Source organism: Myxine glutinosa, chromosome 8 (genome assembly GCF_964187855.1).
Source record: "Myxine glutinosa chromosome 8, kmMyxGlut1.1, whole genome shotgun sequence".
NCBI lineage: Eukaryota > Metazoa > Chordata > Myxini > Myxiniformes > Myxinidae > Myxine > Myxine glutinosa.
Genome location: NC_136268.1, coordinates 121065637 through 121082525, shown reverse-complemented (window position 1 = coordinate 121082525; position 16889 = coordinate 121065637). Strand labels below are relative to the sequence as shown.

Sequence of the window (16889 nt, the reverse complement as noted above, 5' to 3'; positions counted from 1 at the left end):
GTTTTTAGGCTAGGTTTTTTTTTTTTTGAGTGCTCTCGCGAGATCACGGCGAGGTCACGTCTTTTCGAAGCTGTTCCATGCGCTCACGCTTTCGAAGCTAAGTGATCTTTCACATTTGTGTTTTTGGCGTATCTTTATCTTTCTTTCGGTGTATGTACCTATTGAGGTGACTTTAATAGGTTTCTCGGTGTTGGTTTTTCATACCTGTGTACAGAACCGTCGGTTTTTTTCGTATCGTGTATTCTGAGGCCTAGTGTAGTGCTAGTAGTAGTAGGCTACCGTGTCCTCAGACCTTGGCTTGAGGCTTTTGTTTTTTGTCTCAGCGGTTCTTCGATCGCGCTGCAACTACTGTCGGTCTCTGTTTTTCAGGGTCTTTTCACCCATACAGTTGTTTTAAAATCTCAAAAAAAAAAAAAAAATTTTTTTCCCTTCCCTGTTCTTATCCGCTTGTACGTTCTTATTTGTTCTTTCGTTCTTCGTTCTTTTGCTCTTTCGTTCTTCGTTATTTGTTCTTTCGTTCTTCGACCACGTTGTTCGAGATCACGTGATCAAGTTGTTAATACATGTTTCATCTGCCCCCTGAATAACTTTATTATTATGTCATATTCTATAACACTTTTTTCTACTTCTTCTATAAAAGGATGCTTTCGACTTGCTCACCAATTCTATTCATTCAAAAAAAAAATTCCATCTCTTACAGTGCATCTTTCATTCATTCCCTAAACTCTCCAGAACTCCACCCATCCTTCAGCGTCCTCAAACGTATTTTTGACTCCAATGTCTCAAGAAACTCATTTTGCAATAAATGTTCGTTTCCCATAAATCGTACACTTTTCAAAATCCAATCTCATCCCTCCCCTCCAAATCTTCCCCATCATCCATCTCTGTCAAATCTTCCCCCTTGCCCCTCCCCCCCAAATCTTCCCAAACACCCATCCCTTTCAAATCTCCCCCCCTGCCCCTTCCCTCCTAAACTCCCCCCACACCCCTCTCCTCCGACACTCTCCCTCACTCCTCCCCTCCTAGACTCCCCTCTCACCCCTCCTCCTCAAAGCGTCCTCCCCGCTTCTTCCCCCTTCCAACTTTCACCTTCATCTTCCTCAACCTTCTGCCTCACTCTTCCCCCTCCTCAAATAACACCTCACTGCGCCTCACCCAAACACCATCAAACCTTTTGTCCGCCCCATTCTTCCCTTTCTCCAAGCTATTCTGTAATCTCTGACACACCTGCAACAGCTCTCCCTACCTCTTCCTCCTCTTCCACATCCTGCCCTACCGCTCCCCCCCCCCCCCTGTTCTGTATCCGATGCTCCCCCTTCCTCTTCCTTAACAGTATGGACCTCAAACATCCGGGGCCTTCGCTCAAACTTAACTGATCTCTCCATACAGGTTGCTTCTGACAAACCAGACGTGATCTGCTTAACAGAAACCTTCCTCCTTCATGATGTCTCTGATTCTTTGGTATCTCTCCCAGGTTACTCCCTCCTCCGGTATGATAGACCTGAGCCTCGTTCTGGAGGTGGGGTTGCTATCTTTATAAAAAACTCTCTTCCTCACTCGCCCTGCACTGCCCTCTCTCCACCTCACCCCCAGGAATACCTTTGGCTACGGCTTCCCCTTCACTCCCACCTTTTGTTCATATGCGTGTTGTACAGTCAACCAAACAGTGATGACTCCATCTACATCTCGCTGTCTGATAATATGGACCAACTTCTATCTACCCATCCCAACTCTCTCTTCCTCATATGTGGTGATTTCAACTGTCACCATGCCAGTTGGCTGGGGGTGGGTACCTCTCTCACCAGCCATGGCTCTTCAGCAAAGGACTTCTGTGACTCACTGGGACTGACACAATCTGTCAATTTCCCAACCCGGATCTCAGTCAACGGAGAATCTTCTCTTCTGGACTTGGTTATGACTAACTTCCCTGAAAATGTCTGCTGCTCTTCTTCTGCTCCAATCGGCTCTTCTGATCATGTGCTTGTTAAAGTGGACATCTCTCTGACCATTTTCAGAGAGCCTACTCAGCGTCGACGAGTCTGGCATTTCACTCAGGCCAACTGGCACGGTCTTCAAGCAACCATCAATCATCTGGACTGGTCTCCCATCTCTACTGCCTCTGACATCAACTCATCCTGGGAATTCTTCCAAAGTAAATTGCTCTCTCTCATGCACAGTTTTATCCCTTCTCGTCTTCAGTTGTCATACCCTTCCTCCCGTCCATGGTACACGGAATCTTGTGGTGAGGCTATTGCCCAGAAACAACTTGCTTTCGTCTCCTGGAAAGCAAATCCAACGGAAGGAAATCTCATTTCCTTTCACAAAGCCCGAAACAAGTGTGTGTCCACCCTCAGGAGAGCCAGGAAACAATATCTCTCCGTCCTCAGGACCAAACTCTCTTATCTGTCTCCCTCTTCCAAATCCTGGTGGCGTCTGGTAAAATCTGTTTCTGGTGTTTGTTCCCCCTCCATCCCCTCCCTCACCTTAAATGGCCACACGGCTGACTCCGCACGTGAAAAAGCCGAATGCCTCAACTCTGTGTTTGCCTCTAAATCTTGTGTCCCAAACCCATCCCTCTCTGTACCCACCGTACCCAGTCGTACCTAGCTGCTCCTGGACTCTGTGTCCTTTCCTCCTGACAAGGTGGAAAAGTGTCTGTCAACCCTCGACTCTGATTCTGCAACTGGACCTGACGGCATCAGCCCACGGGTCCTAAAATCATGTTCTTCCGCTCTTTCACTCCCTCTCTCTGTTCTCTTCACCCTCTCTTTTGCTCAAGGTCATCTTCCATCTGCTTGGAAATCTGCCAACATCACCGCTTTGCACAAAAAAGGTGCAAAAACAGATCCCAGCAACTACAGACCAATCAGCCTTCTCCCAATTATCAGCAAGGTCATGGAATCCATCATTGCTTCAGATATGAAATCTTTCCTCTTCTCCAATGGCTTGATCTCTGATCATCAATTTGGTTTCAGACCTGGACACTCCACTCTGGACATGCTGCTTCTGCTTTCTCAACAATGGATGGAGGTCCTCAATGCCAAACAGGAAATTAGAGCAGTCTCCCTTGACATATCACGTGCCTTCGATACAGTCTGGCACCCCGCTCTGCTCACCAAACTCTCCTCTTTTGGTATCCATGGAAATCTCCACGCATGTGTTACATATTTAGGTGAATGTATGTAAATTACCATTCAGGTTGCTTATCCGTGTGTATTATATTAAGGGTTGTTGTGATGGGAGGGTCAGGAGCCCTTCGGAACCAGTGGCCGGAAACGGAAGTGGCCGGAAACGGAAGAAGAAAAGACACGAGGAGAGAAAAGGACGGTGTTTCTTCTTCCTCGCCCGCGACGACGAGAAGGTGGAATCGACCTTACGCTGCGCGGAAAACGCGCCGTTGCGAAACGTCTGGCGAGAGGAGTTACCTGGGCGGTAAATACCTTTGGACACGTCCAGTCACTGTGAGTTCGTGCACGAAACCAAGCGTCCGGGACAGTTTGCCCCGTCTACAAAGACGCGTACGGGTCCGCACGTTGGGCCTCGCTCGCGTCGGAAGCCGCGCGGGGTTTTGCCCCGTCTACAAAGACGCGTACGGGTCCGCACGTTGGGCCTCTCTCGCGTCGGAAGCCGCGCTGGGTTTTTGCCCATCTACAAGGACGCGTAAGAGTCGCACTTGGGGCCTCGCGCACGTTGGACGCCGCGCTGGGTTTGCCCCGTGGCTTGGCAAGGAGGTGCGCTGCAGCCGCGGCCCCAGTCCGAGACGGCACGTTTAGAGCACGTCCGCCCGGGGCTCGTTCAACCGCCCGTGTGCGGAGAGGAGAGACATTGACCACGGAGGGAGTCAGGAGTGGGGCTCACGTGAGGAATGTATAAGATTAAGATGGCCATCTTAGAGTTTGTGTAGATGAGTTCACATGGTTGTAATATTGATTGTGCATTGTTGATGGTTGTTGATTGCTCAGTGAATATATTATTGATTATTCCGGATCCTTGGTGTGGGGTTTCTTCTTGACCGGAATTCATATTGATTGCGTTACGAAAGCGTATAAACCATATATCTTTCTGGCGGGGTCCCTCCCACGGTCCGGGGGTCACCAAGACCAGGTAGTTACCGGGAGGACCACGTAACAGAATTGGGGGCTCGTCCAAATTACGATTTGCGGTTTCGCAATTGGGTCTACGTCCGGGATCTAAAAGTGTATAAAATAATAAAATAATAATATTTTTGGTAATTAAAATTTATTAATTAATTATTAATTGGTAATATTTTTTTTTTTTTGAGAAATTGGGGAAAGTCTTGGGGTGAAGGTTAACAGGTGTTAACGATAGGCACCATGGCGTTTGTGGCACAGAACTTTGGGGTAACCCCGAGTGAGGCACAGTTCCGAGCATTGCTAAAGTCGGATCTCTTGAAATTGGCCAAACATTTTAACTTGGAGGTCCGAACTAATTTGAGGAAGGCAGAGTTGCAGGCCACGGTGATACAATCTATGGTGGGATTAGGAAAATGGGACGAGTTAGCCTGGGAGTGGCTACCCGAAGAACCAGAAGACGTGGAGCTCCGGAAACTGGAGTTGCAATTACGGAGCCAGGAACGGATCAAAGAAGAAGAAAGGAAAGCAGAAGAGAGAAGAGAAGAGAAGCAAGCAGAGGAAAGGAGAGTGGAACGAGAACTCCAGGAAAGGTTAAAAGAAGAAGAAAGGAAAGCAGAAGAGAGGAGAGAAGAGAAACAAGCAGAGGAAAGGAGAGTGGAACGAGAACTCCAGGAAAGGTTAGCAGAAGAAGAAAGGAAAGCAGAAAAGGAAAGAGCAGAAGAAGAAAGGAAAGCAGAAAAGGAAAGAGCAGAAGAAGAAAGGAAAGCAGAAAAGGAAAGAGCAGAAGAAGAAAGGAAAGCAGAAAAGGAAAGAGCAGAAGAAGAAAGGAAAGCAGAAAAGGAAAGAGCAGAAGAAGAAAGGAAAGCAGAAAAGGAAAGAGCAGAAGAAGAAAGGAAAGCAGAGGAGAGGAGAGAAGAGAAACAAGCAGAGGAAAGGAGAGTGGAAAGAGAACTCCAGGAAAGAAGAGAAAAGGAACAAGCAGAGGAAAGGAGAGCTGCAAGGGACCTCGAAGCAGAGGAGAGAAAAGCGGAAAGGGAATTAAAGGAACGTGACATGCAGCTTCAGCAAGAAATCAAATTCAAGGAGCTGGAGTTAATGAGAGAACGGGGAGAGGCACCACCCTTGCTGACGGGGTCGACACCTAACCAGAAAACCTGGGATGTGGGCAGACATGTGAGGCTGGTTCCACCGTTCAGTGAAAAAGAAGTCGCGAAATTTTTTCCACACTTTGAGAAAGTGGCTCGACAATTAAACTGGCCGGAGGAGGCATGGACCATACTCGTGCAAAGTGTGCTGGTGGGGAAAGCTCAGGAAATTTATTCGGCGCTACCAATGGACCAATGTGCAGATTATGAGGTACTGAAGAAGCACATCCTCAAAGCCTATGAGTTGGTTCCGGAAGCTTACAGGCAAAAATTCAGGAATGCCAGGAAGAGGGAGAGTGAGACCCATGTGGAGTTTGCCAGAGTGAAAGAAAACATGTTTGATCGGTGGTGTGAGTCAAAGGGAGTCGGGAAAGACTTCGAGACATTGCGGGACTTGATCCTGGTGGAGGAATTCCAGCAGTGTGTCCACGAGGACATCAAAGTGTACCTGCAGGAAAAGAAGGTACCAAAGTTGTGGGACGCAGCCACCATGGCAGATGATTATGCCTTAACCCACCGAATAGGGGTCCACGAACCTAACTCCTCGCCTAGATCTCCGCAGGGGAGGTGGGGAACAGCAGGTGCGGAGAACGACCATACATGGCGGCGGCCTCGAGATGATTATGGGGACAACTATGATACCCCACCGGTTCGAAATCAGAGGGATGCGGGCCCAAGACAAACTTATAGTTCGGGGGGCCCGAGGCAGACCCCGAGTTTTTCCTCCGGGCCTACTTGCGCGTTTTGCAAAAAACCTGGACACTTGATGTCCAGTTGTTACCTCATGAAAAGGGACAACCCAGAGCGGAGTCCGACTATTACAACTCCGAATGCGATGGCTAGCGTAAGAAATCGCCATCAAGAGGGTTACCAACCATTTATTTCCGAGGGGTTTGTGTCACTGGATGGAGCCTCGACTAACCGGAGACCGGTTAGGATATTGAGAGACACAGGGGCCCATCAATCTTTAATGCTTGAAGGCATTTTGCCATGGTCCGAGGAGACGGCAACGAGGGATAGTGTTCGTTTACAGGGGATCGGGGGCGGTGTTAGTGCTCCCCTTCAGGTCATCCAGTTGGAGTCCGATTTGGTGTCAGGACCGGTCACCGTCGGTTTACAAGCCACGTTTCCTGTAGAGGGTGTATCTGTGGTTCTCGGGAATGATTTGGCCGGGGGTCAAGTTTATGGTAACCTGAGGGTTGATAAAGAGCCCAGCAGGGAAAATAACACCACACCAGCTCGGGATGGTGACAAAAGTGCCAAGTTATTTGTAGGGGGACTGAACTTCAAAACAGAGGAAGAAGTTCTGACCTCTGTCTTCAACAGATATGGGCCGCTGGTGGAAGTGCGGTTGGTAAGAGACTGGGAAACGCAACAGTCAAGAGGGTTCGGCTTTGTCACGTTTGCCAGCACAAAAGACGCCAGAGAGGCAGAGAAGAATTGGAATGGCAAGGATTTGGAGGGTCGGACCATAACAGTAGGGAAGGCATTTCGTAGGCGTCGAGAGGTCTACAGGAGAGGACAACTGGGCGGTAGTTTTGGTGGTGGCCGCAGTCAATATTATTATGGAGGCTCCCTGAGTTACGGCCGCTCCCGAAGGAAGAATTGGCAAAGTAGTGGCCGAGAAGAAGACCGGTATTCCGGGGACTACAGGGACCAGTGGTCCCACCCTAATTATTAGGGACGTTCTGAGAAGTTGAAGCACTGAAGGCGGCGGAGCCACCGAGCCAAGATTCCTACACGAATTAACCGTGAACGCCGTTCCTAAAGGCGTCCATGTAGTGAACTTTCCTGCACGGACTAACCGTGAACTCCACGTTCCTCAAGGCGCCCATGTAGAGAACTTTCCTGCACGGACTAACCGTGAACTCCACGTTCCTCAAGGCGCCCATGTAGAGAACTTTCCTGCACGGACTAACCGTGAACTCCGCGTTCCTAAAGGCATCCATGTAGTGAATACTCGGCTTGGCCTCCCGGAAAAGTGCTATCGAGTGGCTTAACTGGCTTTATTTTTAAGTGATAACTGTGCCCAGGGGGAACTGATAATGTGGGGGGGTTGAGTGATCTGGTTTGTTTCTCCAAATTGGCCGGCAAAGAAAGTTTTCGCTGGGTTCAAACTTTCTTTCTTGAAGGGGGGGAGTGTTACATATTTAGGTGAATGTATGTAAATTACCATTCAGGTTGCTTATCCGTGTGTATTATATTAAGGGTTGTTGTGATGGGAGGGTCAGGAGCCCTTCGGAACCAGTGGCCGGAAACGGAAGTGGCCGGAAACGGAAGAAGAAAAGACACGAGGAGAGAAAAGGACGGTGTTTCTTCTTCCTCGCCCGCGACGACGAGAAGGTGGAATCGACCTTACGCTGCGCGGAAAACGCGCCGTTGCGAAACGTCTGGCGAGAGGAGTTACCTGGGCGGTAAATACCTTTGGACACGTCCAGTCACTGTGAGTTCGTGCACGAAACCAAGCGTCCGGGACAGTTTGCCCCGTCTACAAAGACGCGTACGGGTCCGCACGTTGGGCCTCGCTCGCGTCGGAAGCCGCGCGGGGTTTTGCCCCGTCTACAAAGACGCGTACGGGTCCGCACGTTGGGCCTCTCTCGCGTCGGAAGCCGCGCTGGGTTTTTGCCCATCTACAAGGACGCGTAAGAGTCGCACTTGGGGCCTCGCGCACGTTGGACGCCGCGCTGGGTTTGCCCCGTGGCTTGGCAAGGAGGTGCGCTGCAGCCGCGGCCCCAGTCCGAGACGGCACGTTTAGAGCACGTCCGCCCGGGGCTCGTTCAACCGCCCGTGTGCGGAGAGGAGAGACATTGACCACGGAGGGAGTCAGGAGTGGGGCTCACGTGAGGAATGTATAAGATTAAGATGGCCATCTTAGAGTTTGTGTAGATGAGTTCACATGGTTGTAATATTGATTGTGCATTGTTGATGGTTGTTGATTGCTCAGTGAATATATTATTGATTATTCCGGATCCTTGGTGTGGGGTTTCTTCTTGACCGGAATTCATATTGATTGCGTTACGAAAGCGTATAAACCATATATCTTTCTGGCGGGGTCCCTCCCACGGTCCGGGGGTCACCAAGACCAGGTAGTTACCGGGAGGACCACGTAACACATGGCTGGTGGACTTCCTCCCTAGTCGTAGTCAACGTGTAGCCCTGGATGGGTTTCTCTCATCTCCTCTTCCTGTTCAGGCTGGAGTTCCCCAAGGCAGTGTTCTGGGCCCTGTGCTTTTTCTGGTCTTCATCAATGATCTCTCTGACTCTCTTGAAAATCCTCTCTATCTCTTTGCTGACGACTCTACTCTCTGTCGCTCCATTCTTCATCCCTCAGATCGGCAGTCTGCAGCCTCCTCACTCTCTGCAGACCTTGACAAAATCACAGACTGGGCAAACAAGTGGAACATGTCTTTCAATCCTGACAAATCTCACACTCTTACGATGTCTCTCCGAAAAGACCGACTGGACAACCCTCCCAGCCACTTTCTGAATAATCCTCTCCAAGAAGTTCTGTCACTCAAGCTTTTGGGTCTCACTATCTGCCATGATCTTTCCTGGAAAAACCACATTTCAAATCTGGCCTCCAAAGCCAGTCGCCGACTGGGCATCCTCCGTCGTGCGAAGTCCTTCCTTGGCACACCTGAGCTCCTCACCACATACAAGGCTTTCATCTGCAGCTCAATGGAATACTGCTCTCCCCTCTGGGCTGGTGCTCCTGCCTCACACCTAGCTCGCCTTCACGCTGTTGAAACCAAAGCATTCAGAATCATTGGAATCTCCCGCGATGAAGCTAACTCCAAGGGCCTCTCACTCACTCACCACAGGCAGGTTGGTGGTCTTTCCGTCTTCTACCGACTCCTCTCTGGCCTTGCCCCCCCCAGCTCTCTCTGGGCTCTGTCCCGCAAATATTCCTACAGGTCGCACAAGATCTGCCTGCAACCCTCTTTTGGTTAAACTGCCAAAATCAAGACTCTCTGCTCACCTTCACTCCTTCATTCCTCTTTTCTCCCGCCTCTGGAACAAACTCCCTCACTCTCTTCAATCCCACTCCACCCTCCAAGTCTTTAAAACAGCTGTTCACCACCATCTCTTATCTTCCCCCATCCAAAACCTTGATCTTTTCTACCCCCGCTAATTTTACCCCAATTCCCCTTTTTGAAATACCAACTTCTGTCCTGGACGTCCTTGGTGTCCTTGTGCTTTATACTTCTCCCTCCCGCCCCCCCTCCCTTCCCATGCCTCCTCCCCCCGGGCCCTCTCCCTTCCACACATCTCCCTGCTCTCGGATGTTGTGTTTGTGTGCTTCCCCGTTTCTCCCCATCTTGTCTTCCGCTCCCTCTTTTTGTGTATTTTGTTTGTCTGGTCGATTTGTTTGTGAAGTAAATGTTAGCTCTTTCACGAGCCTCGATTCAGTATACAAAAAAAAAAAAAAAGAAAAAAAAAAAGCATTGTCTGTCTGTATTATTCATATTAATTACCTGCGCCACAGAAGGTGGATGGAGGTTATGTTGTCACCCGTGTCTGTTTGTCTGTTTGTTTGTCTGTCTGTGAACAAGATATCTCAAAAAGATGTGGACGGATTCGGACGAAATTTGGCAGCGAAGTAGTGTATTTGACAAGGATGAAACAATTAGATTTTGGTGAAGATCCGGATTCGGTTCCGGTTAGTAAAATCTTTTAAGTGATTCTTCACCATTGGGAGATGGGACCAAAAACGATACATAGCAGGATAACTCAAAAAGTTATGGACGGATTTGGACGGAACTTGCTGGACAGGTTGTGGGTGTGACAAGGACGAATTGATTCGATTTGGGTGAAGATCTGAATATGGATTCGGATACGAGAGTTATTTAATTTCCAAGTGATTCTTCACCATTGAGAGATCGGACAAAAAGTGATATATCACATGATATTTGAAAAAGTTATTGACGAATTATGACAAATCTAGGTGGATGAGTTTGTTAGTTGACAAGAACAGTCCAATTAGATTTTGGTTCAGGTCCGAATCCAGATCTGGCCGATGAGTGGGATACAAAACATAAACTGTTTATCCTGGCGGAGGTGTGCGCTCTACCGAGTACCGTTCTGGTTTATACTGCTATAGCAATCGGTCAACTCGGAACAAGCAACGTATAAAGCAAATTTTACAATATCAACAAGTAAATAAGCTAAAATTGAGGCAGTGACAATCATTTGGTAATTTGCTACTTCTCACAAATACATATTCTAACAAGTAGTTTAAATACCATTTGCACAAGGTACTCACTTCACTTTGAAACAACTCACAGAACGAGCAACGATGAATGGCGTGAAACGACAGGCAACGTGTCATTTGTTAACAGCAACTTCATATCTGTGCACTTTTTCTTTTGAGTAACTTCCTAGATTTTAAGTTCCCTAAAACAACATGTGCTTCCTTTATTTGAAATTGATGCGACAGAACACATATATTGTAGGAGCTGCGCTCCAACGTAAATCGGAAGAATGGACGCGACAAAAAGCTGGAATTCGTCCGAGTTTCTTTATTGTGTCAAATCAACTCGGGTACTCTGAAAAGCCCGTTTATCGGGCAGCAATATATATACACATTATCCAGGAGCGTTTGCCTGGGAAAGGCGTGCCCGGGCGTCCTGGGCGAAACCTGGAAAGGCGAGTCTGGACATGCCCGGGCGCCCTGGGCGAGCCCGGCATGGTGATCGCTCCGCGTCCTCGGTAGGTGCAAGGCGATTGTGTAAAGCCAGCGGTAGCCGCTACAATATTGCATTTTACAGTACTTGAGTTGGCTGTCATTCCTTCCCAGGACATTGTGATAGCAATTTAGCAGACAATTTGTCATAGTTATAGGGAAAAAAGTAAACTCTTCTGGAATTCAATTCGATCGCATTTCCATTATAGATACCATTCCTATTCTCAAATTACTGTTACTTCTTTAATGTCTCCAATATTTTTTATATACATGGTTTAGGTTCATGGAAGAGCTCGGACACAAAACAAATCAGGACACAACCTAACAAAGGGAAAAGCAGGAGAAAGGGGAACGCCAAGAGCAAGGTGGAGAGAGAACATAGACGGAGATGGACAAACAAGGGATGCAGGTAACGATGAGGAGTAGGGAAGAAAGCAAAGGATGGACAAGATGGACATATAAGCAAACTTTTGGGAGGGGTGTGGGTGGTTTAACAGGTGTAGAAAAGATCATGGCTTTGGATGGGGAATAGCCTGAGATGGTGGTGAACAGCTGTCTTTGAGACCTGGAAGGAAGAATGAGATTGAAGAGAGTCTGGAAGGCGATTCCACAAGTGGGAAAAAGAGGAACAAATGAGTGGAGGTGAGCAATTTATGAGATTTGCTGGGAAATGTTTCTGGCCCAAGACTTTGAGGAACCAACTGATGATTTTATTTGGCAGTAATATTTGCCTGACATATTTGGCAGAAGGTGATTTGGGTCCGAATTTGTCATTTCTGCAGGGTCTCAGTGTTAACTCACTTATGCAGGTAACGATGTGGGGTAGTGGAGAACGCACAAGGTGGATAAGCGTTGCAGCGTTTGAGATTTGTGGAGTAACTGCTGAAGGCTAGGTCCTGTGTTGTTCTTCTTTGTCTTTGATCTGTGTTTCTTTGTCTTCTACATTTTTCATTAGCCGTTTTAATTTATTTTTTGGAATAAATAAATAAATAAAAAAACCCGGAAGTGTGTCATTAGTGTTTACAGAAGGGAATTTCATAAAAAATGGAGGGCCTGTGTATTGATTTGCGTGCTGGTGAATTGCTGTGTACATTCCGTGGTTAGGGTACGGCAGGTGAGGTTCGGTGAGGGTAGGTGTTTTCAGGTGTGGTGTGTGTGTGCATCTGTGTGTGTGTGTGTGTGTGTTATGCATGATTTATTTGTCTATTTGTCCTCCATCTCTCCTTTCTTTCCTTATCGTTTCTTTGTCTATAGAGGGGGCGACTCTTGCAAATAGTTTTTGCAGGGTTCACCTTGCCACGCCTGGATGGGTTTGAGGGTAGAGGAGTAGCGGTTGAAACATGCATCCTATCCAGGTTCCTCCTGATGACTCCATCTTTGTCTTTTTGCGTTTCTCTTGATACTACAGTGCTGTATTTGGTCAGTTATTTGATTACATTGCATGAAAGACAGTGTGATCTTTAACATACACGAACATTCCCAGTATTGGAGGATGGGTTCTCCATCCATACATATCTAATACATGGAGCTCTTTTTAACCACTGAATCACGCACTGATATAAATGTGTAGTTCCTTATGTTTGGTATCACTGAACAATAGAGAAAAATATTGTTTTGTTTTTTTTCTTCAGAATCCTTGGAATATTGGAATTTGATCAAACCATCCATCCCCACAACATCACCACCCCGAATCCCAACCCAAAAATACTGTTTCCGTAAAAAACAACAAGATTGGTGAAAAAAAACATCCATATCATGGCTTTATCCACAAACATAAATTCAGAGCATAGAGGAATCTGGCTCGAAATAACACCGGGCTTAAATAAATAATTGTTTGTTTGCGGCAATTCGACACCCACTCGTTGGACAATGGCAAGCAAGCTGTTACTTCCTACCACGTTAAAGAAACTCGTTGAACTAACCAGAAATTCTGAATCTGGAGGGTCATTTTCCAGGGAAGGGTTACTGCAAACAGACTATTATTTTGAGCCACATTCACTGTTTTCACTCTTATTGATCATCGCTGTCTTTCAGACCCCGTCTCGCAATATCATGCTGTCCCACATCAAGCCGAAGCATCCTCAAAGAAATCTCGCACAGTCTCATCTGCAAGTTCGTCAATCAGCTTTGTAATATCGGCTTTCTTTGTGGGCCTCACATGGTTGACCCTTGGGCTGATGTCTGGCTTTAACCGTTCCAGAATAGTGAAGTACTCCTCTGGAAAAATAACTGTTTCTTTCTTGCGTATGTCCTGCTCAATTCGCCGAAAAGCTCTGTCAGCTGGTAAGAAACTATGACCACAAATAGGGAAGGTGAATTCAATGGTCAATTGTGGGAATTCCTGCTTTTGCAAGGCACAAAGCATCAACAAGACATTAATGTTTGTATTCTGTTCATAGCATGAATCAGAAAAGGGAGGCAATTGTTCAAACTGCTCGACTTCATTGCAGAAGTAAAATAGTGGTTTAGGGCTGAAGTCAATTTCTAAAAAAAAATAAAAAATTCCACTTTGATATTATGGGGTATTATGTGTAGATCAGTGAGAAAAAATCTTAATTTAATCCATTTTAAATTCAGGCTGGATCACAACAAAATGTGAAAAAGTCAAGGGATGTGAGTCCTTTCTGAAGGCACTGTATCAGGTGTTGGTCTGTCTGTCTGTCTGTCTGTCTGTCTATGAGCAGGATATCTCAAAAGCTCATGGACAGATTCGGACGAAATTTGGTGGACGGGTTGGGTGTGTGTTCCCCGCCTTTCCTCCTGTCTGACGGCCTCGCCCTCCAGGCAGGTATGTAGCGTCGCGCCTCCCACCTCCTCCCTCTCACTCATCCTCATTCCTAGTGTTGTCCCCCCATCCCCTCTCCAGGGCCTCGGCGTGGCGAGCAGGTGCCATAACTGCGCCCGGTTCGTGCTGGCAAAGGAAGGAGCCGTACCGTCAAGTGAGGTATTTGGTTGCTCGGTTTTGTTGGACGTGCTGAGGTACAAGGCTGAGGATACTTTTTGCATCATCCGGGGGTTTGATGGATCTTTCCAGGGACTTGCAAAGCTCTGGGTGAGGTGGACTGCCGCTCGGTCAGCTGGGTCTCTGGCTGACAGGGCGGTCGAGGCCCTCTCTGACCATGTCGGCGGGAACGAATTCCATTCAACAGACCTCACTGCCTGGGACTGAAAGTGATGGCTCCTCCTTCGAGGCCAGTATACACACTGGTGAATGGACACAGTACAAGTGCTGGAGGAGGGGCTGTAAGTCCAAAAGACCGCTCCCTCCGGGAAAGAACCCACAGGGAATTTATCAGCAGCAGAAAACTGTGAAGAAACCTGTGGGGCGTAGAGCCCCAAGGGCATTGGGCGACCCATCCTGGGCTGGGGAAATCCCGGGAAAGGACATTTTGGACTGTGGGGAGAGGGATTCCACCAGACATTCCCCCTCTGTTCCTCCCCATCCCTGCTCTCTTCAGAGAAGCTCCAAACTCCTGACTTTTGTTCCCCTCCAGGGGCAGTGGAGGCCATGGGAATTCAGAGGGTGGATGAGTGAGGGTTTTCTTGTTTATTGTTCTCTGGTTTTTGATTCCTCATTGATTTGTCTTTGACAAGACAAATCAATGAGGAATCAAAAACCAGAGAACAATCTCTGTTCAATGTTCAATGTTCTTTAATTCCTTGTTATTTTACTTATTGTAGCAATCCCTGGTGTTGGGCTAGCGGCTAGGGTGCCGGCTTAGGATCCTAGGATCCTGGGTTCGAATCCCGGTCGATCGCTGAATTAACGCCAGGGGGGTTGACTCAGCCTGTCATCCTTCCGAGGTCAGCTAATTGAGTACCAGTTCACTGGTAATTCCCTGTTTGTCGTTAAAGGCGGCAAAAAGGGTTGGCGTCAGGAAGGGCATCCGGCCGTAAAACATTGCTTCAAAAAGGGGACCAAAAAACAACAACAACCACGGTTCCCGAAAAAGGCCAACCCCCGCTTGCGGGGAAAAATGGCCTCTAAAGGTGATTTTTTTTTTTTTTTTATTGATTTGTCTTTGAATCTCCTTCCTTGACTTTGTTTCTTCTTTTGATTTATTGTTATCGACCTGGATTTGATTATGGTCTTGTTTTCTTGTTTTGATTTCCTGGCTTTGATTTCTTGTTCTTTAATTCCTTGTTATTTTACTTATTGTAGAGATTTTTTTCAAATAAAAGGGATATATATATATAAATATATATGGGAGCATATGCTGGATCAGCACGTCACTGAGTCCGTGGACGACTCCTCAGCACCATCCCGACACACACCACTGTGTGTGCTATGGAATGAGGTGTTTTTATAGCGGCCGGAGTGCAAATCCTGCCACCAACCTTCTTGAGAGAAGACCCAGTACCCTGGTACTCATTTCGCCAACCTCAGAAGGATGACACAGACTGAGTCAACCCCACCTGGTATTAATTCAACAGCTGAACGGGATTCAAACTCAGGACCTCAGGATCCCAAGCCCACCACCCTAAACCATTAGGCCAACACCAGGTATAATAAAAAGTCTGCGGCTATTAAACTGTCAAATAAACTGTAAAAAAAAAACGTCATTTTTAACGGCCTTTTTACTAGTAAAGGCAATAATAGCCCAAAACAAAGGAATTGATTGGGATTCCACAAAGTGCAGTGTTGATGTGGACATAGGAACAATTGGCATATAGTACTGTATGCGTTGCATGTCTCATTAGTTACTGGTTCATTATCGTTTTTTTATTTATACTTGCATGGATCAGCGTGCTCCACGCGCCTCACCACGCGTCGCTTCAGACGGATAGGCATCTTTGACCATGCCTGCTTTCTCTGGGAGTGGGAGAAGTGGGGAATGATGGGTGTGGGTTAGTGATGGTGATGATGAATCGGAGCTTGTGGGGGAAAGGAGGATTGGTGAAGGGGGAATGGGGAGGATGGTGTTGGAGGGGATGGTGATGGAGGTCAGCCAAATATAGTCATAGCCAAAAACATTGGCACCCATGCACTTTTTTCAAATAACTCACAATTTTCTCTAAAAATAAGTTGAAATTGATAAAAGTTTTTGGTCTCCACAATTCTTTATTTCACTGTTAATATTACAGAACATTTGTTTTTGATTCAGAGTCTAATATATCCTTTTAAATCAGAAAATAAAAAGAAATGGCATTGACAAAATTATTGACACCCTCGACTTAATATTTGGTAGCACAGACTTTGGACAATAACTGCAGTCAAGCTCTTTCTTTAGCCATGAATGAGCTTCCTACAGCTCTCTACTGGAAGTTTGGCCCACTCTTCTTGTGCAAATTGCTCCAGTTCTCCCAGATTTGAAGAGTGCCATCTCCCAACTGCTGTTTTCAAATCTCCCCACAGGTGTTCATTGGGAAATAGATCTGGAATCATTGCTGGCCACTTCAGAACAGTCCAGCGTTTTGTCTTGAACCATTCCTGTGTGCTTTTTGAAGTGTGTTTTGCGTCATTGTCCTGCTGCAAGACCCATGACCTTCGACGGAGACCCAGTTTCTGACACTGGGTTCAACATTGCGCTCCAAAATATTGTTACGGACCGCGGATTAGGATGTTATTTTACCGAGCGGTGGTATTACCGCGACCGAACAGTGCTTCCCTGACTAAAACCCGATTCACCCCAAACTTTGGCCGTATCGTGCCGTAGCTACTCAATATGGAAACCTCTAAAGCGACCGAACGAGAATGAAGAAGAAGAAGAAGTACGGAGGAGTAACTGGGTTTATTATTATTCACACATATAAGCAAAAAGAAAGCAGTCACGTTTATTTACAGGGACATGAGACGCAGGTGACACAGTGAAATCTTTAGCTTATCTAACAGGCTTACTTACTACCCAGGGACAAGACAAAAGATAGACTACGAACACACTTACACGGGGAATGATGATAGGGATGGCAGGTGGATGGCTGGCGGGATAGGGAGGTCCAACTGGTCCTGCAGCACGATCGGCTCGT

General features: G+C 47.1%; 1 protein-coding gene across 3 annotated transcripts in view; it reads right to left on the bottom strand.

Annotated features, from left to right (window-relative positions):
- LOC137432889 (N-arachidonyl glycine receptor-like) overlaps positions 1-10787 on the bottom strand; it is a 45663-nt gene extending 34876 nt beyond the window's left edge. The window contains exon 1 of one of the 3 annotated variants that reach the window (XM_068125194.2): positions 10503-10787. The gene's annotated coding sequence lies outside the window, so the exon portion shown is untranslated. The remainder of the gene's footprint in view (positions 1-10502) is intronic. The other 2 variants (XM_078783719.1, XM_078783718.1) reach the window with 2 other exon arrangements.
- Positions 10788-16889: the final 6102 nt, after the last annotated feature.